Source organism: Macaca thibetana, chromosome 13 (assembly GCF_024542745.1).
Source record: "Macaca thibetana thibetana isolate TM-01 chromosome 13, ASM2454274v1, whole genome shotgun sequence".
NCBI classification, from domain to species: Eukaryota; Metazoa; Chordata; class Mammalia; order Primates; family Cercopithecidae; genus Macaca; species Macaca thibetana.
The window spans coordinates 47,233,170-47,254,846 of record NC_065590.1 but is presented as its reverse complement, the minus strand read 5'-3'; the positions used below and the strand labels follow the sequence as shown (position 1 = coordinate 47,254,846).

Here is a 21,677-nt window from a genome sequence, read left to right as displayed (position 1 = left end):
AATGAGTTATGACATAAAGTTTATCTGCAGTTAAACTGGCAGACAAACCCCAAGAAGGAGTTAATGTCCCGAGGCCCAGTGGATAAACAAAGTCTTAAGAGAGATTTTGGCCATTGTATGTTTAACCAGAGTGAGGTCATGAGAAAACTGTCTTCTCATTAAACAATTTCAGTTTACACTATTTTATTGAGTTCATAAATTCTATAAGAGCAGAGACCATGTCTAGCTTGTCCATCAGTGTATTCCCCAAACCTAGTACAGTGCCTGACTCACAGGCTTAAATATTTGTTGAATTGAATGTTCTGGTCAAATGTTTCAAAGTGTGTTCTAAAGCAGAATATGTGGTGACAGTGAGGGTTCTGGGGAAGCTGGGAAGGTTTGAGTAGTGAGTCAACTTCATGAATATATTTCTAAGAATAGGTACATTGGGCCTAGGACCAATAAACATTTCATCTTGCTTTGATTCTATACATTCCCATATCTCTGGTCTTCAAGAGGAAAAAGCTACCCAGGGTGACAAATCCTGTTGTTGCGATTTTGTTAAGTCACTTAAATTGCTTATGAGCTACCAGTACTAACATAGAAACCAGTACCTCACTTTCCTGAAATATTTCCATTGCCACCCCCTAGCCCCATATTAGACTCTTCCACTTATAAGTTACAGAAGTTAAGTCAGCAGAGAAAAAAGAAATTATTAACCCACACAATTGGCTTTAAGACACAAGTCCAAATGAGGTCACCAAATGATGTCTCTTTCTCTTGCCAACTCTTAGCTCTGCTTATCTCTGTTCAGTTCTAACTGGGTCTCCTCACACGAGGTAGGAGAGCTATTAACACTCTCTCCCTCACACATGTCCAGCCTGGCAAGCCCCCCAAAAAGAACAAGTCTTCCCTATAGCTCTGTTGAGAAAGTCTTAGGATGACTGTGATTGGCCAGATTGGGTCAGGTGCCCATCCTTGGACCAATCAATATAGCCAAAGTTGTGAAATACTCTGACTGGCTACATCTTGGTCACATGCCCAGCCCCCAGCCCTGTGATGAAGTCAATCCAGGTGAATCAATCATATGGAATGGACTATCCCACAGGAAAAGGAATTCTGTTGCCAGAAGTGAACGAGAAGTAATCATCAACAGTCAAAAGTACCAGATGTCCATTAGAGCCTACATATCACATTAGCAGAGAATCTAGTGCTCCTGCTCTCATCAGAGAGCCCTGTCCTGGCACCACAAATACTTTCTTCTCTGACCTTCAGTGGTGTTAAATCCCCAGTCAAGTACTGCCCTACGCAGTTCTATAATAACTGGGCATGGTGTTTCTAATAAGAAGACAAGCTCCTGGAGGACAGAAATCTTTCTTGTCCTAGACAGCCCTCCTTAGAGCCTGGCAAGGACACACAGCAGGCTCCACAATGACTGCTAAAATTATGAACCAGAACTTTTTGTATCAAGTCAACTCATCTCAGGCCTCCTTGTTGACCATCTATGTGAACTTTAGTCCAATTTAGGCTTCTTTACATAGTGGAGACCTGAACTCAAAACAGCATGGCAGGCAAGAGCTTATTTTTATTTGGGATCCCCAAAAAAGAGATTTGTGTGGGTACTTCAGGCCAAGATTATGCCTGACCCCCAAAAGTCCTTCTTTCACAAGTTAGCAAAGACTTTCCAAATGAGAAAACTTAGAAGAAATTTCAAATGCGATTTTAGCCCCTGCCACTGACAGAAGAGGAACTGTCATGTGAGAAGTGAAAAAGAGAGAGAGAAAGCCTTCAGTCCTGTAATTCTGGCCCCACTCCTGCTTTCTGCTATAGAAGTTGGCTTCCATGGGCCCGTTGACCTTGTCCTGGGAGACTGGTCACGTGGAGCTCAAGTTATCAGACATCACTTGCCTGGGTACATGCTTCTGACTTTTGTCTGTGTTTCTATTACACAAATGCCACCAATTCTGTCTTTGCAAGATTGAATTGAAGATTGAGCTGCCTGAAAACTCGAAGAGTGGAGCCTCGCCTTCCCCTCTGCTCCAGCGGAGACCCAGTGCTGATCTCCAGCACATCCCTAACTGCATATGGTTCCCACAAGCAGATCTGGAGGAGATTTATGTTTATCCACGTTCTCATGTCCGCTGGCCTTCTGAATCAAAGGTGGAGTTATAAACCAAATAAATTTACTGCAAGACTCTAGTATGTGCTTGTGAAGCTGATGCATTTCACTCCTTTTTAATAAGGTTAAAAATAGTTACAAATGGAGCATTGGAATAAGGGCTTGAAAGAGCTCTGTGGTGCATCTGTGACTTAGGCCTGGCCAACATTTTACAGCCCTGCCTATTAAAAGTCTCAGACCGTAGTTGCTCCTGCTCCTCATCCTCAGCAGGCACACTAACAATGCAGCCTGTGGACCACTTGACATTTTCATCCCTGGCGTCTGTGTCCCAGAACAATTGATGGGGCCAGTCAGCCTCTGCTTACAATTAGGGGAGACCATTCAAACTACCTGTTGACTTGCTGCACATTAAGGGCAGCCAGCTGATATAAAAAAAACTTTGGCAAAAGAGGAAAGCAAAACTTTACCTAGGGTCCAACTTTGAGATGCCCAGAAAAAAACTCACTGAAGGGGCAAGTCCATATGGCTGCTACCATCCTCATTTTTGGCCAAATGGAGGGAGAAAAGCAAACTAAACCCATAAAGTCTAAGACCAGGAAGGAGAAACTGAGTTAGGATAAGACCCCATTCTTCAATGCTCTGCCCCGGTCAGAGTCATACTCCATCTACCTACTGAGCAACCCTGTGCGCTTCTAAGTAGAAAGCAGCAGCAAAAGCTCCATGCCTCCTGCTGCAACCTAAACGGTGATGTGATTATAAAACCTCAGATCAAAGGATCGAAAGGATCCTGGCCAAATGCCAGGGAGAGTCATGGCTCCTGATAGAACTAAATCAGGTCCAATCTGGATCTGAGAATAATAAAGCAATTAACCACGAAGTGACAGAAGCTGAATTTCACAGTAAAAGCAGTGCTAACCAGCCATTTAGCATCACGAGAACAAGACCCCTTTCTTCAGCCACCTGCGGTCACCACCCCACCCCCTACTCTGTAACTCCCTCCCCCCTTGCAACTCCTTGAAAGGGAAAGATTAAGCCCAGGCCTGCACTAACAGGCAGACAGGGGTGGGGGCAATGGACAGACCCCTCATTCAGAGGCCTCCAGAGGACACTTTGACTTGGCTCAGAAAAAAAGAGCTCGCTAACTACTCAGAACTTTTCAAAACAAGGCTCTGACTACTTAGTTAATTGGCAGAGATGAAAGGCAAGGATGCAATGAGAAACGGTGGTGTTATCAAAAATGAAGGAGAAAAAATCTGAATAGTAATTTCGGCCTCCATCACTAAAGAATCTCAGAAGACATTAAAAACTGGGTTTTTGAAAATCACATTTAAACTCACCAGTCTATGTTGATATAACCTTGAAGGTCAGGCCATCCTTGCTTGCTTTATCCTTGAGTCATACACAGTCATGCACACAAAGAGTATTGCTAAAATATTTTAGGAGTGGGCCCTGGCTTTCGCACCTGCTTTGGCCAGGCAGTAGAATATATGGTCTGTAGGGCCACTTATTGACAAGAACTACCTTTATGACTAGCTACAATGGGCAGATTGAAGATGGAATTTTAGAATTGTAGAGCTTGTTTTTGATTCTTTTGATCAATTGGTTTACACACCAAGGTTTTTTTCCCTCATTCCTTCCCTGGGAGAATCCTAAAAGAAGAGATGATAAAATATAAAGGAAATGAAATGAAAGAGCAATTCTCTAAAGATAGTTCTAGACAGATATATAGTACACCTGCATATGTATATGTAATATAATAATAAGAATATTTGCTTCTAGATAATTGCTATATTATTGATACCTTTCAATACTCAACATGTTTATATCATCTGCCAAGGTCCTGTGAAGCAGAATTCACAGTTTCTTGAAGAAAAAAAAGAAAGAAATCCCTTCCACTCTCCTTTTTAGAGAAAACTACATATACAAATCTATTTGAAAAGGTTAGAGAAACAAGATAAATTGGGTAACCCATGTAGTAACTCTTGAGGACAGGAGCAGCATACAAAAGGAAGGCAAGCTTTAATCAGTAGATTCCCTTTCTGAGCTGCATTTGCAGCACTGTGATCCAGTCTTTGGTCACCCCACATGTAATGCAATTCTCTCCACAGCATGGAAGAGCCAAGATCTCCTGCAGGTTGGGATGATGACTCTTACTTGAGTCAACGTTTACTTTATCAAGGAAAACAAATTTTAAAAACTGGGAACAGGCTATTAACCCAACAGGTTTGTCAGTCAGATTAAATAAAAGCCCCAAATGGAGAAATTACCTCTCCTCTCTAATCAATATCATTGACCATAAATGGAGTCAAGCTGAGTACTTAAACTTTTCCCATCCAAAAAGAAAAATATGCACATGCATGTGCACACGCATGCATACACATTTAACCTGTTGTTTTTATGACTGTATTTTAAAGCACTGAGAATAGGGGTTTATAATGGAAACACCGACAGACCCCCAACTAGAGCGGAGTTAGCAGGCACCACCACAATAATCATTTAAGCTTTTCTTTTTCTTTTTTTTTTTTTTTTTTAAAGAAATGATCAGCAGCCCAACCAATGAGAACAGAGTAAACATGACTGGCATCTTAATGACCTTTGAGCATTAGCAGATGGCCTTTTTATGATCACAGATTAGCAGTACATGGTCGTTTGTTAATGACTGATAACAGGTGCCAGTGGTCCCTTACACTTCTTTTTGTGTTTGTTCCTTTACCTTTTCAGAGTAGGCAACGGGGTTCATTTCTCAGTGAATCTGCTTTCTCTGTGCCATCTTTTGTTTTTCTTTTGGCTGCAACACAGCCCTCATCCCCCCGCACCCAAAAGAGAATGCAACCCCTTCAGTTTCAGTCTCTCTCTCTCTCTCTCTTTCTCTCTCTCTTTCTTTCTCTTCTCTCTCCTCTATCTCCCTCTCCCTCTCCCGTTGTCTCTCTCTAGAAACACTCGCCTCTGAATCCTACTGCCTAATTCTTGTAGTTTTTGAACCATATAACTCCAGTGGCAAAGGAAAGACCGCTATAAACCAGGCTTACTTTACAAGAGGATGCCTGGTACCATCCACATAAATGACAAAAAAATCACAGCTGTGGATTCATCCAAAGTGAATTAAATGAATCAGCCAGAACTGGGAAAGTCATACCAACCCTTCCCTTCTGCCATTTACAGCATCCAATCCATGTCACCTGAAAGAACACATCTTCCTCTGCAAGCTCCTCACCGTCAGGACCACTTTCCTCTTTCTGCCCACCTCTCACCTTCTAGTTCTTTCATCCCCAAGAATCAAATCAGTTGGGTGGAGCTAGTGTCCAATTTATGTAAGCGATTTTTCCACCCATGTTTGGGTAAATATTCCCTTGGCCTAGTTTATTCCATTATTGGAGCAATTGAGGAGGGCACCAGGATGCAGAGTAATTACCAAATTGGTTTATCTGTGTTCATCTCTGTGGGTGGGGAAAGAAAACTCTTACAATTAACCTCAGATGCTGACTGCCTCCAGGTCCCTGGGGCTGCAATCTCCAGTGAAACCAATGAAGCCTGCCTGAAAGTTGGAGCAGAAGCAGAACTCGTAACACTCACAGAACATGTGAACTGGGCTGCCTCCAACCTGGAGGATGAAGCCCTCTTTTCCCAAACCCAGGCACCAAGGAGGAAGTGGAGGCAGAGCCCTGCACATGCCCCCTGAAGTGTGTGCATAGGGGCGGCCCTTTTGGGAAAAAGAATTAAAAAGTTGCATTTCAGAATGTAAACTGAACATACATCATCAGAAAACAAGTTGTTTTCCAAGACAGACACATTTTTTGTCTTTTCTAAAATATTGTAAGATATGTGTCTGTTACAACTACCTTACAAAATGCAACTCAGGAAATTAGAGGCATCTTATTTAAAAAAAATAGTTCTGATCTAGGCTTTCCAGTCTAAAAAATATGTTAGAGATCCCCCAAAAGGACAGATTTGTCATAGAAATGAACAGAAATATAGACATTTTTAGGATTTGTTTTGTATAGGTTGAGGAACTTTTCTATTTTGACACAATTGTTTATTTAAACAATCGTATTTTCAGATCTGAAAAGCTGTGTGTTTCTCAAGTAAATATTACATCAGTGGGGATATCTATTGGCATTTAAGGACTAATCACTTGGAGCCAGGGAAGAAGATTAAATGACTGAAGAAGTCAAGTCACAAAATAAGTGTAGAAGTTGGCTTATATGGCCAGGCGCAGTGGCTCATGCCTGTAATCCCAGCACTTTGGAAGGCTGAGGCAGGTGAATCATGAGGTCAGGAGATCAAGACTTTCCTGGCCAACATGGTGAGACCCCATATCTACTAAAAATACCAAAATTAGCCAGGTGTGGTGGCGTGTGCCTGTAGTCCCAGCTACTCAGGAGGCTGAGGCAGGAGAATCACTTGAAACCCGGGAGGCATAGGTTGCGGTGAGCCAAGATCGCGCCATTGCACTCCACCCTGGGTGACAGAGTGAGATTCTGCCTCAAAAAGAAAAAAAAAAAAAGAAGAAGAAGAAAGAAAGAGAAAAAGAAGTTGGCTTGTACTAGAAAAGTGTGAGTCTACCACGGGCCCATGGCCTCTTGCTGCACAGCCTCCCTGAGCTCCCAGAGGTGATGGTTCTCTGGACTCTTGGTCCGGTTTCAAGATCCCTGGTCTGCACTCAAAGCTTTGTCTTTGCCCAGCCCCTCATGCTGTGGCTCTGAGGTGTAAAACCAATTAAGAAAATGAATCCCAAGATGCTGAATTTTGAGACCATGTTGGGCAATTTTTTGTTCTCCATTTCATATGTGAGAGAACAAAAGAGAAAGAGAAGAAAGGAAGTCCACACTTAGCTCGCAGGAGCACTGTTACAAAGGACAACTAATAGTGGAGACATAAACCCAACTTTCTTTAAACCAAGCTAGTCCAACCCACGGCCCACAGGCCGCATGCCGCCCAGGATGCCTTTGAATGCAACCCAATACAAATTCATAAACTTTCTTAAAACATGATGAGATATTTTTGCAATTTTTGTTTGTTTAACTCATCAGCTATCGTTAGTGTATTTTATGTGTGGCCCAAGACAATTCTTCTTCCAATGTGGCCCAGGGAAGCCAAAAGATTGAACACTCTTGCATCTAAACCTAGATGCTGTCTAAGTAACAGTGACTTCATCCACATACAAAATCGACCACGTACAAAATGAGGAAAATGCATAACAGTTGAAGTGAGGCTTAAAGAGTTCTCCCAACTCTGGAAATCTTATTTGGAGAAAAGATACGGCTGTATCTCCCCATGCCTATCAGTTCTTTAGCAATCAAACAGAAACAGATTATCTTCCACCTGGACTCTGCTGTCAGAAAGCCCTAATTTTAAACTGCTAATATATAAATATCCTTCCCTGGCCTGAGTCAAATCCAGGCTTCATTTTTGTATCACACATAGTTAAAAAGATAAAATGAAAAATCCATTACTAATTAGACTGTTAAATTAAACTGCTTTAACTTTATTTTATGAGAGGCATAAAGTACATAAAGGGAAGACACAGAGTGGTACCGATGACCTTTAGCGACGACTTGTGGCCCACCCTGATGCTTTTTGAACCACTTGCCTGAAAACTCCTGGGTTTCTTAACACCTTATATTCCCTCTCTACCACTTTGAAACCTGAAGGATTTATTTTTAACAGTCCCTCACCCACATAATGACTTTAAAATTCTTTAGGTTCATTCCTTAAAATATAGCTGGGAATTAAGAAATAATGTCAATTAACAGTTGAAACTCAGAGGCACTAATGGAGTTAGCTAACCATTTTCTTCTGGAAAGCTGCCGTAGGTACATAGAAGAATCCAATCATCCTGAAATTTCTGTGCTCTAGTGAAGAGTCAGCAAACTACGGCCCAGGGGCAAAATTTAGCCCACTGCCTATTTTTGTATAGCCATGAGCTAAGAATGTTTTTTACATTTTTTAAAGTGGGCTTAAACAAAAGAAAAGTTATATTTACTGACAAATGAAAATTGTATTAAATTCAAATTTCAGTGCCTGTAAGTGAATTGGGTTTTGGTTGGTTGTTTTTTGGTTTTGGTTTTGGTTTTCTTTTGTTCTTTTGTTTGGTTTTTGTTTGTTTGTTTGTTTGTTGTTGTTGTTGTTTGTTTGTTTTTGAGACAGAGTCTTGTTCTTTCTCCCTGGCTGGAATTCAATGGTGTGATCTCAGCTCGCTGCATCCTCTGCCTCCGGGTTCAAGGGATTCTCCTGACTCAACCTCCCAAGTAGCTGGGATTACAGACACCCGCCACCACACCCAGCTAATTTTTATATTTTTATTTGAGACAGGGTTTCACCATGTTGGTTGGGCTGGTCTCAAACTTCTGCCTCAACCTCCCAAAGTGCTAGGATTACAGGCATGAACCACCGCGCCCAGCCATAAGTGAAGCTTTATGGGAATACAGCCACACTCATTTATGATGTTTTGTCTGTGGTTGCTTTACACTCCAATGGCAGGGTTGAGTAGCTGCAACAGAGATTGAATGGCCCACAAAGCCTGAAGTATTTACTATCTGGTCTGGCCTTTACAGAAAAAAAAAGGGCCAAGCATGGCTTCATATGTGGCTTTGCTACAGGCACAGACAAAAGGAAGTTGGGTGCCACTTGCTCCTGGGAGAAACTGAATGTCAGGGAAAGTGTAGAAAAGCAAACAATTCTGCTAATATAACAAGTGTAGCAGAGATCTTAGCAGTGCCCCCAAGACAGGACACTGGAGTAAATCAGTTTCCACAGCTAACATTATCTTATTTGTATTATTATATAAGTTAACTTTGATGCCTTTATATATTGGTTGTGTAGCGCCAAGTGACTGTTAGGTTTTCTGGCACATTAACTATCATCAGATGTTCAGCTGTGTGTCTGTCATCAGGGAAGCCACTTGTAGCCTCTCCAAGAAAGGTTGGCTACCCGTTGGTTACATTTTTATCTTCCATGATATTTTTCTTCCTAAGATTTTTCTTTTAAGAACTGAGATATGCTCTAGAACAAGTCACATTCTTGAGAAGCATTTCTCTCCCAAGTAAATGAAAGACAAAGCTGTGTCTCTATAACCACATTGGTTCATGCTTGCTGGACAGCACTTCTGAGACCCATGTCCAGTCCTGCCTGACCTCTGTCTCCATGATCAACTACATCTGTTAAATGTTTGTTTCTTTCCCTGCTGTTTGTTTTTTTTTGTTTTATTTTTTTACTTTTATTTATTTATTTATTTATTTTTTGCCTTGCTCTTTTCCTCCCTTCCTTTCTCTCTCTCCCTCTATGTACAGATTTTGAAATCTGATAAACCCAAGGTCGAATCCCAATATCTCCATCAGTAGCTATGCTTCCTTGGTCAAGTCATATAACCTCTCTAAGCCCATTTTCTCACCTCTAAATTAAAGATAAGCATAATCATCTTGAATATATTTCAACATCTTGGCAGTATTTCAAGCATTCAATATGTTCTCAATAAATAGTAGTTGAAGGAATGGTTGACTATAGATAGATATCGATATAGATACAAATATAGATATTGATATATTTATTCCCATATAGAAAGTGCTCAGTAAACACTTGGGCCAGCTTACTGTTTACTTATCCATCCCCACAATGAGCACTTATCAAACACAACTCCATGATGAGCTCTATGCTAATATTATGGGACCTTAAAAGGAGGTAAAATATGTGAAAATTGTTACTGCTTCCAGGACCTACACACATCTATATGGCCAAGATCTAGGTCACAACATAACAGATTAGATAGTGCTAATTGTCACATCTAGCATTCAGTTGGCATCCAATATATTCTGACCAAATTGATCCAAAATCTAAGCCATAAAGAGCAAATTGTGAATGATTAAGAAAAACTGGTAGAGATAAAAAACAGAAGATAAAATGAGTCGGCGAGGGGGGGAATGTCTTAGGGAGGGGTGGGGCTTTTTAGAAGAAGTCTGGAAGTGAATTGGTAGAAATGAAGCAGAAGTGCTTTCCAGAGAGGAGGACAGGCAGGTGGGTCAAAGAGGCAACACTGGGGCATCAAAGGCAGTTGCACAATTGAAGCAGCCTGACTCTGGCATCACACAGACCTGTCAGATTTTAATTCCTCCACTTTCTAGCTGCACAAACTCAAAAAAACTTACTTAGCCTCTCTAATAATCACTAATAAAAGAATACTAAGATCTACCTTACAACATTATTGGCACATACAAATGTCAAGAATTTATAACAATTGTCATAGTATCATTTAAGTTTAGGTAGTTGCAGTCATTTGCTGTTGGAGAGTTGAATGCTCTTCCGACCAGGGCAGCCTTGAAAGAAAGATGGAAGCTTTTAGTGTTGCACTCATGTAAATTCAGCACCCTCCATGAGGAAAGCCTGCCATGTAAATGTCAGTGATCCTTGGGGGTTTGTCTTTGACCTTCTTCTCATCTCATGGCTGACCAACTCTGCTTGGGTGGTCTCTGCTGGTCCAGTCTGTACTGATGCTGCATGAAAGTTTAGCTACCCAGACAAACACCTGAGGGTCATTAATACCTCCTGTTCATCCTTCACCAACCTTCTTTTTCTTCCCAAATAGTTAACCAATTATTCTGTCAATTCTACCTTCTCAATAGCTTTGGTATTTCCTCATGTTTCTACATCCTCAATGTCATTGATTTACTTTAAGTCCTCATCACCTCTTCCGTCAATGTCATTGATTTAGTTTTGTCATTGATTTAGTTTAAGTCCTCATCACCTCTTCCACTGGGTACGTCAATTCTCTTCCTTGCCTCCATTCTGCCCTGCTGTTGGAAGAGCACTTTTCCTCAAAAACAAACCTGGCCATGCCACCCTCCTGCTTTAGACCCTTCAGGAGAAAGGTCAAACATTAGTGCAATGAGCAAAAAATTCATGGTCTTGTCTCTTGCCAGATGAAAATGGCTTTTCACACATGTGTATGTATGTGTGCATGCATATACCCATGTGTGCACATGCACACACACACCATGCTCACTGATCTGCTTGCACTTCCCCTTGTTCCCTCTCCCTTCCTTTCTTTTTATCCTGCTACTTCTCCAACAGAAACATTCTTTGTTATTTTTTTAAATCTGGCTAACACACACACACACACATCCTTCAAAACTCAGCCTGGATGTCACCTGCTCTGGGGGAAACTGTCCCTAACACCTTATTCTTTCCACACTGAAGTGAGAATCCTCATCCACTTTGCAACAGTTGAACTTAATCATGTGTCTGTTTGTCTGTCTTCTCCCTCAACTCCACTAATCTATTTGTGCCCTAAGGGTAGAGGCCATGTCTTCATCTTTGTATCTCTGGGAAAAGGGTATCAATGGAGTATGGAGAGGCTCCATAATTGATGAGCACATAGATGGATGAGAGGCTGGTTGGATGGCCAAGTGATGAGAGTTCAGAGACGGATGTGTCTATTTGAGAGGCCTCAGCTGAGGATTTGTTTGACATCATGAGTGTCTGTATTTGAGGAGAATTATAGTAAAAAGGAAAGAAGACTGAGGTTGGAGTTTTGAAAGATGATGTAGGGCAGTGGGAGAAGGAACCACTGATGAATGCTCTAAAAAGAAATTAGGGTGGCGCTGGAATGGCTCTAACATGTGACGGGCCATGATGACAGCAGGTACAGCTTCTGCAGCACAGAAGACACCTTAAGAAAGATGCATACTCTTTGACCTGTTCACCTATTGAAGGGATAATTGTGAGAATAAAAACAGAACTAATCTAACTATCTACCCACAGGAATGGTTAGGTAAATAATGATGTGTCCACATCATAGGATATTATTTAGCTCACTCTCAAATTATAATTACAAATAATCTGTAAACATATTAAAATATCGCTTAAAATATTTAATAAGATGTTCCAAATAGAGTTAGGGAAACTAAGGCAGTGCCATGTTATGGAAATCAAGAAGAGAAAGACTGCCAAGGAGAAAAGGGCATCAGCCCAGTGATATGACAAGGGAAGTCAAGGAGAATGGGACAGGTGACTAGGCTTTGAGGACTTGGGTGTCCCTGCTCTAAACTGACCCCGCTGTGTTTCTCAGTGGTCACTCATGTGTCCATGTTTTCCCTACTCCCTGGAGCATAAGTGTCCTAGAGGAAAGCACTTGTCATATTTGTGCCCAGTGCAATGCCTGGCATCATAGTTAGGCCTCTTTCCACTGTACCATAACATCGTTCATATTATCAAGTAGGTCACCAACATCATCTTTACTAGTTTTCTCTAACTTCCTATTTCTGAGATGGAGTTATCATGCCCCTCATCTTGCAAAATCACAGAAGGGCTTAGTGATTTATTTCCCTTGGTCACAGAGCAAAGCATTGCCCCTGCCAGAGTGAGCACCCCCAGCCCCCTGGACTCTACCCTGCCCCTGATCCAGAGTCCTGGCCTGTGACTTGTCAACTAAATTATTCTCTTTATGCATTTAGTAAGGGTGGTTAATTGTTTAGTGTTCATGCAATTACTGTTGTCTCTGTATTTTCCCTATGTGTGTTAATTATGCTATCACCAGTTGTCTGTGCCCCTAGAGGGCAGGAGCTGTGGCTTTTTCTTTTAACATTTTCAGTAGTGCCAAGCTGAGTGTCACGCCCTTAATCGATTGTCTGAAGATGATGATGCCTCTGGGAAGGACAGTGAGGATGACTCCATATTCATTGCTCTTTTTCACATTTCCTGCTAGACTTTTGAAAGCCAGTTCTTGGGGATATTGGAAAGACCAGTGGCTGTGAATTATGAAATGAAAAAGGTCCTCCTACTGTCCTCCCCCAGCTAGATGTAGGGGAAAACAGGCACACACTCCTGGCTTCCAGGGTGCTTAGTAAGAGGACCCAGATATTTAGCTGAATTAAAGGGTGTTCAAAAAAATATAGGACATGGAATAGAGGATGGAAAAATAGGACACCTGAGAGAAAATTTTCTTCAATGGGTGGTATGGAGGGACAGAGTAGTAGAACCTCCAGGACCTCAGTGAGCCAGCAGTTTCTATCTTCCCATTTTACCCACAGAAAAACTGAGGATCAGGTACAGTGAGTGAGTGCCTCACAGCCTGCCATGGCAGAGCCTGACTGGCAGCTGAACATCATTACTTATCATGGACAATTATTACTGCCATCCTGTGCCATAGTACCCAGAGAGCAAATGGGCACTTACCCCATGGCATAGGGAGTAAGTAGCCTACCTTTTCCAGGGATTAAGGAAGAAGACTCAGTTTCCCTACTGAGGCCACTCAAGAAGGTTTTTATGGTACTCACAAAGTCAGTTTATCCCTAGGCACTCCTCTCAACCAAACATCATCATCTAACATCATAGCAAAGTTTCCAGTCTGAGAAATTATACAATTAAAAGCTACCAAGAATAAAAAGGACTTGAGAATGTTGACATCACCATGGAGGAAAAATTGTGTTTCCAAATAGTTAGAAGAATAAGACAGGTTTCACATGAAATGCACCATAGGACATCCCCTCTTTCCATTTATGCTAAATTTCAAATTTGGTTCTCCAGGATCATATTCAGATTCATTTTATCTCTTGCTGTGGAGTTAAGTCACTGGTGCCTCCGTTTACGTGGTCTCCCGGTATGAATCTCTCTGAACCCACCTATTGTCATGTGATAGACTTCGTTCTTTTAAAGGAGTCCTGAAACCCAACCTGCAATTCCTGTTTGGCATTTGAAACAGTGCTATTTTTTTTAACAAGGTAATACTTTACTACTTTGCTACTCCCAGGGCATTCCAGGTTCCCCTTTTGAACAAAATGTAGACTTCTCAGGATCACCAAGATAAAGAGATGCCAGCCAAGAGACCAATTCCTATATAGCTCTGCGTGTTGCCAACATAATGACCAAACATTGAACCCAGTGTTCAAATAACTAAGATATACACTCTAACTTTTGTGGGTTATGCTGTTCCTCAGTGGTAGTATATGAGTATCTGAAAATCCAGTAAAAACGTATGTAACTTTTTTCAATCACAACATATGAAATCTAAAAACTCTTAACCATATAGATGCTTGGCATTGGATAGACGCAGATTGTTTCTCTATTGCATGATTTTCTACTCATACGCACTCAAATATATTAAGTAGCAGGGAGATAGAGAGAGATTAGGGGAGTGTGATGGACCATCTGATTTCTTTTCTCTTCTGGAATCCAAGAGTTTCCCCCGACTCTCTGGCATCCCATTCAGTGTCTGGATCTTAGGTCTCCAAATGTATTTTTAGTGTGGGTGGTAGATGTCAGCCACTTTGTGAGCAGTAACAATGGTGCTGGGGATCCCTGTATTGTATTGCTAAACAATATTTGGCAACCTCTTGCCCAGGGTGTTACTTCCTTCTGATGCTTTGAGGTAGCATGGTCTTCTCTCTTCTCTCTAGTCTTGTGGTTTTGTTTGTTGCATTTGGGTTGTTGGCATGGCTGAAACCCATCCCAAAGAGGATGTTCATTGAAATGTCAGAGGTGAATGATTGACAATGGGCACAAGAGCTTTTGTATAAGGGCTTTGGCAGGTCATTATTGGATTATTTCCCAATAAATGCGTTCCAAATCTACCCGATGCACTGCTGAACAATGTGCCAAACTGTTCTGGGGCACTAGTAGATGCTAATGCTTCTCACCAGTGGCTGCTGGCTTTCCAGTCCATTCCTTTGTGAGGTTACAGGGCATTGACTAAACACAGTGACTTCCGTATTTGTCATAATTAGGAGAGCATGGCATTTGTTTCCATATAAAAAGAGCTCACGTTAGGTTATGTGTTCTTCAGTCATCTCAAATATTGATATGGATTCTATTCACACAAGCTGTGTCCTTTAAAACCAGGAAGGCACCCCAGAAAGCATCAAATAACCCCCAAAAGTATTTTTAATGGATATGATGTCTTAATGCAAACATATGACATTAAAATATCATAAGCCAGGCCTGTAGCACTTGGCATGCTTTATAGAATAACTTGATGATGGTTTCAATTGTGTGATACAATTTTTGATACATTTAAATAATAGCATGGAAAGAAATGTTCTTTCCATTTGGTTTGAGGACTGAGTGGTTTGCATATGCACTTACCTACCAGCTGACATCAATTAAATTGCTGGGCTTCTCTCAACCACAGTTTTCTTTTTGATATATTGGTGACTCTAATACCTACATACCACAGGATTCCTATAAGAATGAAATGCAATACCATTAGAAAATGCATTTTATAAAACACTATAGGAATTTAATGGGTATGTATCATCATCTTATTTCCAAGCAGGTATTCCTGATTCTAACACACACAAAAAATTCTTAAATATCACTGCCATAATAAAAGCAGATATCCCTCTGAAGCCCAAGAATAAAAGTTGGCAGGTGACCCTAAAGTTGAAAAACTGGAGTTCAGTTCTCCCAAGTGCATGTTGAGCTTATTTTTGTTTTGAACAGAGTAATGTTAAAAAAAGAAATCAAATGCTCTCCATTACCACTTTCTTCTATACATTATTTAATTTCCCCTAGCTTTATTAAAGTATGATTGACAAGTATATATTTATGGTGTACAACATGATGTTTTGATCTACATAGACATTCTGAATGTTACATATTACAGTCATGGATTGCTTAACGACAGGGATACATTCCAAGAAATGCATCATTCTGATATTGTACAAACATCATTGGGTGTACTTACACAAACCTAAATGGGGTAGCCTTCCACACACCTAGGCTATATGGTGTAGCCCATTGCTCTGACCAGTGTTGTATATGTTGTCAGTCATTGACTAAAACATTGTTATTTTAAAGAGCACTAGTTTTCGGGGTCTGTATTTTTCTACCTTTCCCATTAATGGTAGACATTGGGAGTCTACATTAGTGCTTTCTAGCCGCTGAACTGTCAGAACATTCCTGGCTAATATACATGCCACTGGATGTATATATCACTAACACATAAGCCAGTTAGTGAATTCAGCAAAGGGAAGATGATGAAGTTGCAGGTTTTGTTTTTTTCTTTTTTCTCTTCCCTTTTTCTTTTCTGACCTTTCATTTGATTTTCTTTACTTCCTTTTTTTTATTTGATGTTTATAATTACAAATATTTCGTCTTAGTGAATTATATGATTTTCTTCAAATAAGCTTTGGATTATATAAATTCTGCCAGTTGGGTGCCAGGAGTGGCAAGTGCTCAGCCTCTGTGGAGATATGCCTTCTCACTAAGTCCAGGTGTTCACTTCTCCTATCTAATTATATGAAACCAGTTTCTGGCAGGTATGATATAATTATCACTGTCTATCTTCAAAAATGTTAAGGGCAAGGAAACAATTTTATTAAGGTATCTATTCCACCAATAGAAAATATGGTTTCCATTTTACTCATCTATTAGGGCATTTTGACACTTGCCAGGTGTATATTGAGCCCTTGTTATGTGCCAGGCACTGTGCTAAAGCCAAGGTCAAAAGTAGAGGGGTGGCAAGTGAGTTGCCTAGGGCAAGTAGTTACAGAGGTGCTCACTCATATAAGCCTTAAAGTGGCTTCTTAATGTTTGCACCCTCGGCACCTCACCCACCTCACCTTAGTTTCTGCCAGGTAAGCACTGAGATATAAAGGTGAGAAGACATGGTGTGACCTGCAGGGACACATGCAGAAAGGGGACAAACACTAAATGAATATAATCCATGCAAAATGACCGAATGAGTCATGGGGGGTAGAAACAAAGTACTCTGCTTGGTGAAATGTTAATATAAAGTAATTAAAAATGAGTATGATAGAGTTATTGGCAGATAAACCAACTATGAGATTATATTATTTTTTGAGGGTCTAAAATAAAATGAAAGAAAGGAGAATGAAAGTAGCATTATGCTGCCAAACATTCAAGTTGAGTGGATGAAGTGGGTGTAAAATGGAGAGGAAGGGATGGTATTTTAGGCTAAGTCCTTGGTGTTGGCATCAAGAGATGGATGGTGACTTCCCAGTGAGTCCTCACCACATCAACAGAGCCCTGCTGCTCAGATGTTACGCTGACTTCCAAGCCTGTCCTTACATTACGAAGCACTAGTCAACAAAGACAAAAGTTTGCACCATGGTGTCTTTTGTCCCCCAGAACTGTATCCTGCACCTCTGAAAATCATCCTTCCACTTTTTGTAATGAGGAAGTAGAAACATAAAAGAACAATGCTAGATTTTCTTTATTAAAAATAGGAGGGGAAAAAAAGAACATTATGTTTGTTATTGTGGGTATTTCCAAAGAGGTAACTAAAATTTTATGGCAGCCTTGTTAGTAACTCTATCAATCACCTGACAGCATCTCTGTGTTAAAAATCTCTTCTGCATATAAGCAGTAAAATGAAGCACACATTGGAAATTCTGATGATTTCAAACTTCAGACTTTCTTTTAAAGTAATAACTTTAATTCAGTTCTTTCTGGCATAAACTTTTTCATCCCATTATGTCAAAAATTGTATTATCCATCCATTTGTCTGTCAGAACGTCTCCCTGCGGGGCGATAGACTCCTGGATTCTCTACTCTAAACCTCCCCATTACATCCTGCTATCAAGAGTCACAATTTTCCACAAAAGTCTCTGGTGACTTTTGACAATGTTTTATAGAGAACTAGACCAGGAATCGCAGAGTTAAAGGAAATCTTCCATTCTGGCAATGAATATGTAATAGGCATTACACTGTGCAGTATTCCAAAAAATGTAAGGTTCATTAAGTCTTTCTAAAGCAGGGACTTCCGTGTAGCTTTGAAGGAACCTGTCTTCACAATGGCATTAGCAAATGGCACTTTGGGGCACAGAATATTAATATTGCACATTAAGGAACAAATTTGTTTAAATGCTGTATAGCTATATGTTGATGCAGATGATCCAGAAATAAATAAAAAGTGAATAGTTGTCCAACTTTGTATGTAAATTGCCTTTTGCTTATATACATAAGAATGCTTTTTCCTCCTAAATTCCTTCATATTAACAAGCAGGAGTGTAACTAATATATAAACTAAAGTCATTCTCTTTAATGAGAATGCTAAATATTTTAAAGAAATGCACGGCTGTGAAATATTGTCAAGGGCATTTTTATACTTAAGTTTAAGAACGCTTATGACTTAACTGTTGAATTATTTAACATATTCAGCCTGGAAGCACTATTTATGTATGTTTTTTAATGTTCTTACTTATGTTGGCTTTTCTTTGCTAAGGATTTAGGACCTTTGATTTCTGTTTATAAAATTTACATTTTTAATCTCCTATTTCTATGTATTTCCCATTTGACAGTAGCAACAATATCCAGAAGGAAGGGGAAAAAAAGGAAAAAATCACATGGAGCCTGAAACAAGGGCTGTACATGAGAGAAACTTAAGCCTCGCTGCAAAGGGAATGAAGTCAACTTTGGGAGCAAAAAATAAAATCCTTTTCAATGAACCACCTGTAAAACTAAAATAATAGACACAGCAATATGCACCTGCTTTCCCAGCTTTTCTCAAGGAAGCATGCAATACGCAGGGAGCAGGATTGCCCTGTGCAGTAATGTAATCCTATACAATCAGCATTTGCTACTTTGAGTTGTCAGCTTCTATTTTTCACCCATATATTGTTTTGCAATTATCGACTAGCCACAAATTTATTAGAGCAACATAAAAACACATTTTCTCTCATTTTTATTTAATTAACCTTGATTCATATTTCTTAAATGTTGAAGGATTCCTCAAAGATTTGGGAGGGATTCTGAGTGGAACACCTATCAGTGCTGTTCAGGAAATGGAAACTGACAAGCAAAGGTAGGGTAAGGGCAAGTTTTATTTTAGCTATTCCTATTAAATTCTACTCATGTGGTTAATAATATAAAAATTGTCCAAGTGACTTGGGATGGAAATGCACCTAGAATCTGCTTGAAGCATTTGTGATTCTATAAGGACTATGTTTGGAAGAAAGGATGGGCAATCTTTAAGACTAGCATGTTTTTGTCTACTGATATTTCATTTTACAAACTATATATATGTATACACATATGTATGTATGTATATTATACATGTATTACACACACACACATATAGTTCAGTTTTACTAATGGTACTGAGCCAAAATTTTTCTTCTGCACTAAATCTAAAAGGCACAATAATGAGGCCTCTAAGGGATGGGACCACGGTCATGCAGTCAGGGGAGGAACCATTAGAGGTCTTCTGAACATTGATTTTTCACTTTCACTTAGTCTATTGTTATTAAGCTTACTTTTTAAAAGGGTACCCTGATTAAATGAACTTTGAAAATGCTGGATTAAACAAAATTCAGTAAGTTGTTTTCAGAGCCTTGAATAGATGATTGTGTTTTGTGAATCCTCAAGCAAAAATGGTAATAGCTACCATTTTCCAAACATTTTGACTAGGAATCTCTGTTTCTTTATTTTTTTTTCCAGAGCACCTCCAGGTGAGTGTTCCACAGAGCACACTTTGGGAAACAATGATTTTGTCAATAAACTCTTACTGAACCCGGCCTATGGAATAGATTCTGTGTCAGGAGTTTATTGTTTCAGACAAATATGGTTTGTTATCAAGACCACAGTGTGAAAAGAGACTTTGTCACATTTATGCCCCTAAATCGTCACAATGTCTAACATATGTATGTGCTTAAGAAACATGTATTGAATGAATGAATACATTAATTAAACAATCTAATGATTTATACCTAAGTGCATTTGTGCAGATGATTATATCATTTTTATATTTATTTCATATTCTAAAGAGATTAATATATTATTTAGAGAGATTGGGTGACAGTTAGTATCCCTGTCACCCAATCTCTCTAAAATTCTGTTTAAGGGAAGAACCTAAAGGAGCAGATGTTGATTTAATTGTGTGAACCATTAGAGATCAAAACTCAACTGCTTATGTATAATGACCATGCTCCTGACTCATCATTACCAGCTGTGGGGAGGATTTGGCCCTTTAATAGCTTTTTCCTTTTGTATTCTCCACTTGCCTCTCCATAAAACATGCATATAACATCAACTCCACAACAGAAGGGCACAAAAGGGGTCTGGGTAAGGCTAGGCACTTTATCTTTCACCGGATTATAGAGGTTTACTCTGTGCAAAGCTAATGGCCTTATAAAGACCATAGGCAATGGGTGCCTCAGGTAACTATGTATCAGCTATTGTCACCATACTCTAAAATTGACATCCTCATTTTTGAGGTCTGAAGACATACTTTTTTGTTACATAGCTTCATGGCATGTGTTTATAAAATATATCAATTTAAATTAATTTTGTTTTGGAACTATTAACACAATAAATATTCTGGAACAGCTCAAGGTATTTGAGTACCGCATTGGCCAGAATTGCAAATGAATGCACCAGAAAATAAATGAATAACTAAAGTCACTAAACACCTGCAAACCATGGGCGTGAGGATATTTAAATGAATAGCAGCATTTCTTTGTGTTTATGCAATTTTCCCTCAAAGGTAGAAGGAGACTCACTAAGTAGAGGTGCCTGAGTCACCCTACTGGCTTGGTCCTGCCTCCAAAATTTCATTTGTTTAAAAAAAACAAAAACAAAAAACTTATCATGGATCAAGAATCCATAGACTCCTCAGAAGGTATGTAGAAAGAAAACAGCCCTATGACTTCATAAGAGTATACAGAGCAATTTGGACGTGCAGATTCAGTGGGTAACACATGAAAACGGGCCACAGCTATTTCCATTTCTCCACAGCAGAGCGTGTCCCACCATCATCTCAGAATGCAATGAGCTGCCTGAATAGTTTACCTGGAATGAGCTTGCTGAGCACCAGTAAGTCAAGCATCAAAGTTTCCGAGGTGTTGCCAGGGCCAGATGATCAAGCAGGTATTTTAAACAAGTTAGGTCTAAGATTGAGTCTGGGAGATTAGCTAAGGCATGAAAAACCCCCTAATCACATGGGGTCTAGAGTCTGGAACCCAAAAGCAGCATTAAAAAAAAAAAAAAAAAAAAAAAAACTGTTCTAACAAGGAAGTCGCCAAGGCAAGTTCTGATATTAGAGCAGGAACTTTTCCTTCCCATTCACTGAGCTGTCAGCAACTTGAGAGCAGAGATGACCTCGTTCACTTTAAGTCTCCTCACAAAGTAACTTCGAGTCTGGCCATGGTGGTAACTTAATAAATGTTAGAGAAATGAATTAAATTTCTTTTTGTTTAATTTTTCACCCTGATGCTGGTTAAGGCAGAGGGAGAGAAGCTGTAATTACCTTGTGCCCTTTGAGTTTCTCCAGCAAAAGAAAAATCTCAGTATTCAAAGACGAAATAAAGAGAAAGCTATGGTAATTCTCCTGAAAATAGGCTTATAGCCCCTGCGATAACCTTCTTCCCTGACTCTTCTCATTAGCTGGGATCTAGTCACTATCACAAATTTATTCTTTTTTCTAAAACCCAGAATTCTCTATTAACCAGTAAGTCAATTCAACATATTTACAGGCCAGTGACATTTATAATGGCGCCCCTGAGGCACCCTATGATTCTAAGGAGCTTTTAGAATTTACCAATAATCAAAATAACTTTGGTTTAATTTTAGTGTTAAATGTTTTCCTGGTAGTACTGGGGTCAACAGATGATGAGATGGATTCATTCCAGGA

The 21,677-nt window shown here is 39.8% G+C and overlaps 1 long non-coding RNA gene across 1 annotated transcript in view; it reads right to left on the bottom strand.

The window, feature by feature from the left end:
* Positions 1–130: 130 nt before the first annotated feature.
* LOC126933626 (uncharacterized) overlaps positions 131–21,677 on the bottom strand; it is a 289,350-nt gene continuing 267,803 nt past the window's right edge. Inside the window, exon 4 of the long non-coding RNA XR_007718687.1 lies at positions 131–15,265. This is a non-coding gene — a long non-coding RNA (uncharacterized LOC126933626). The remainder of the gene's footprint in view (positions 15,266–21,677) is intronic.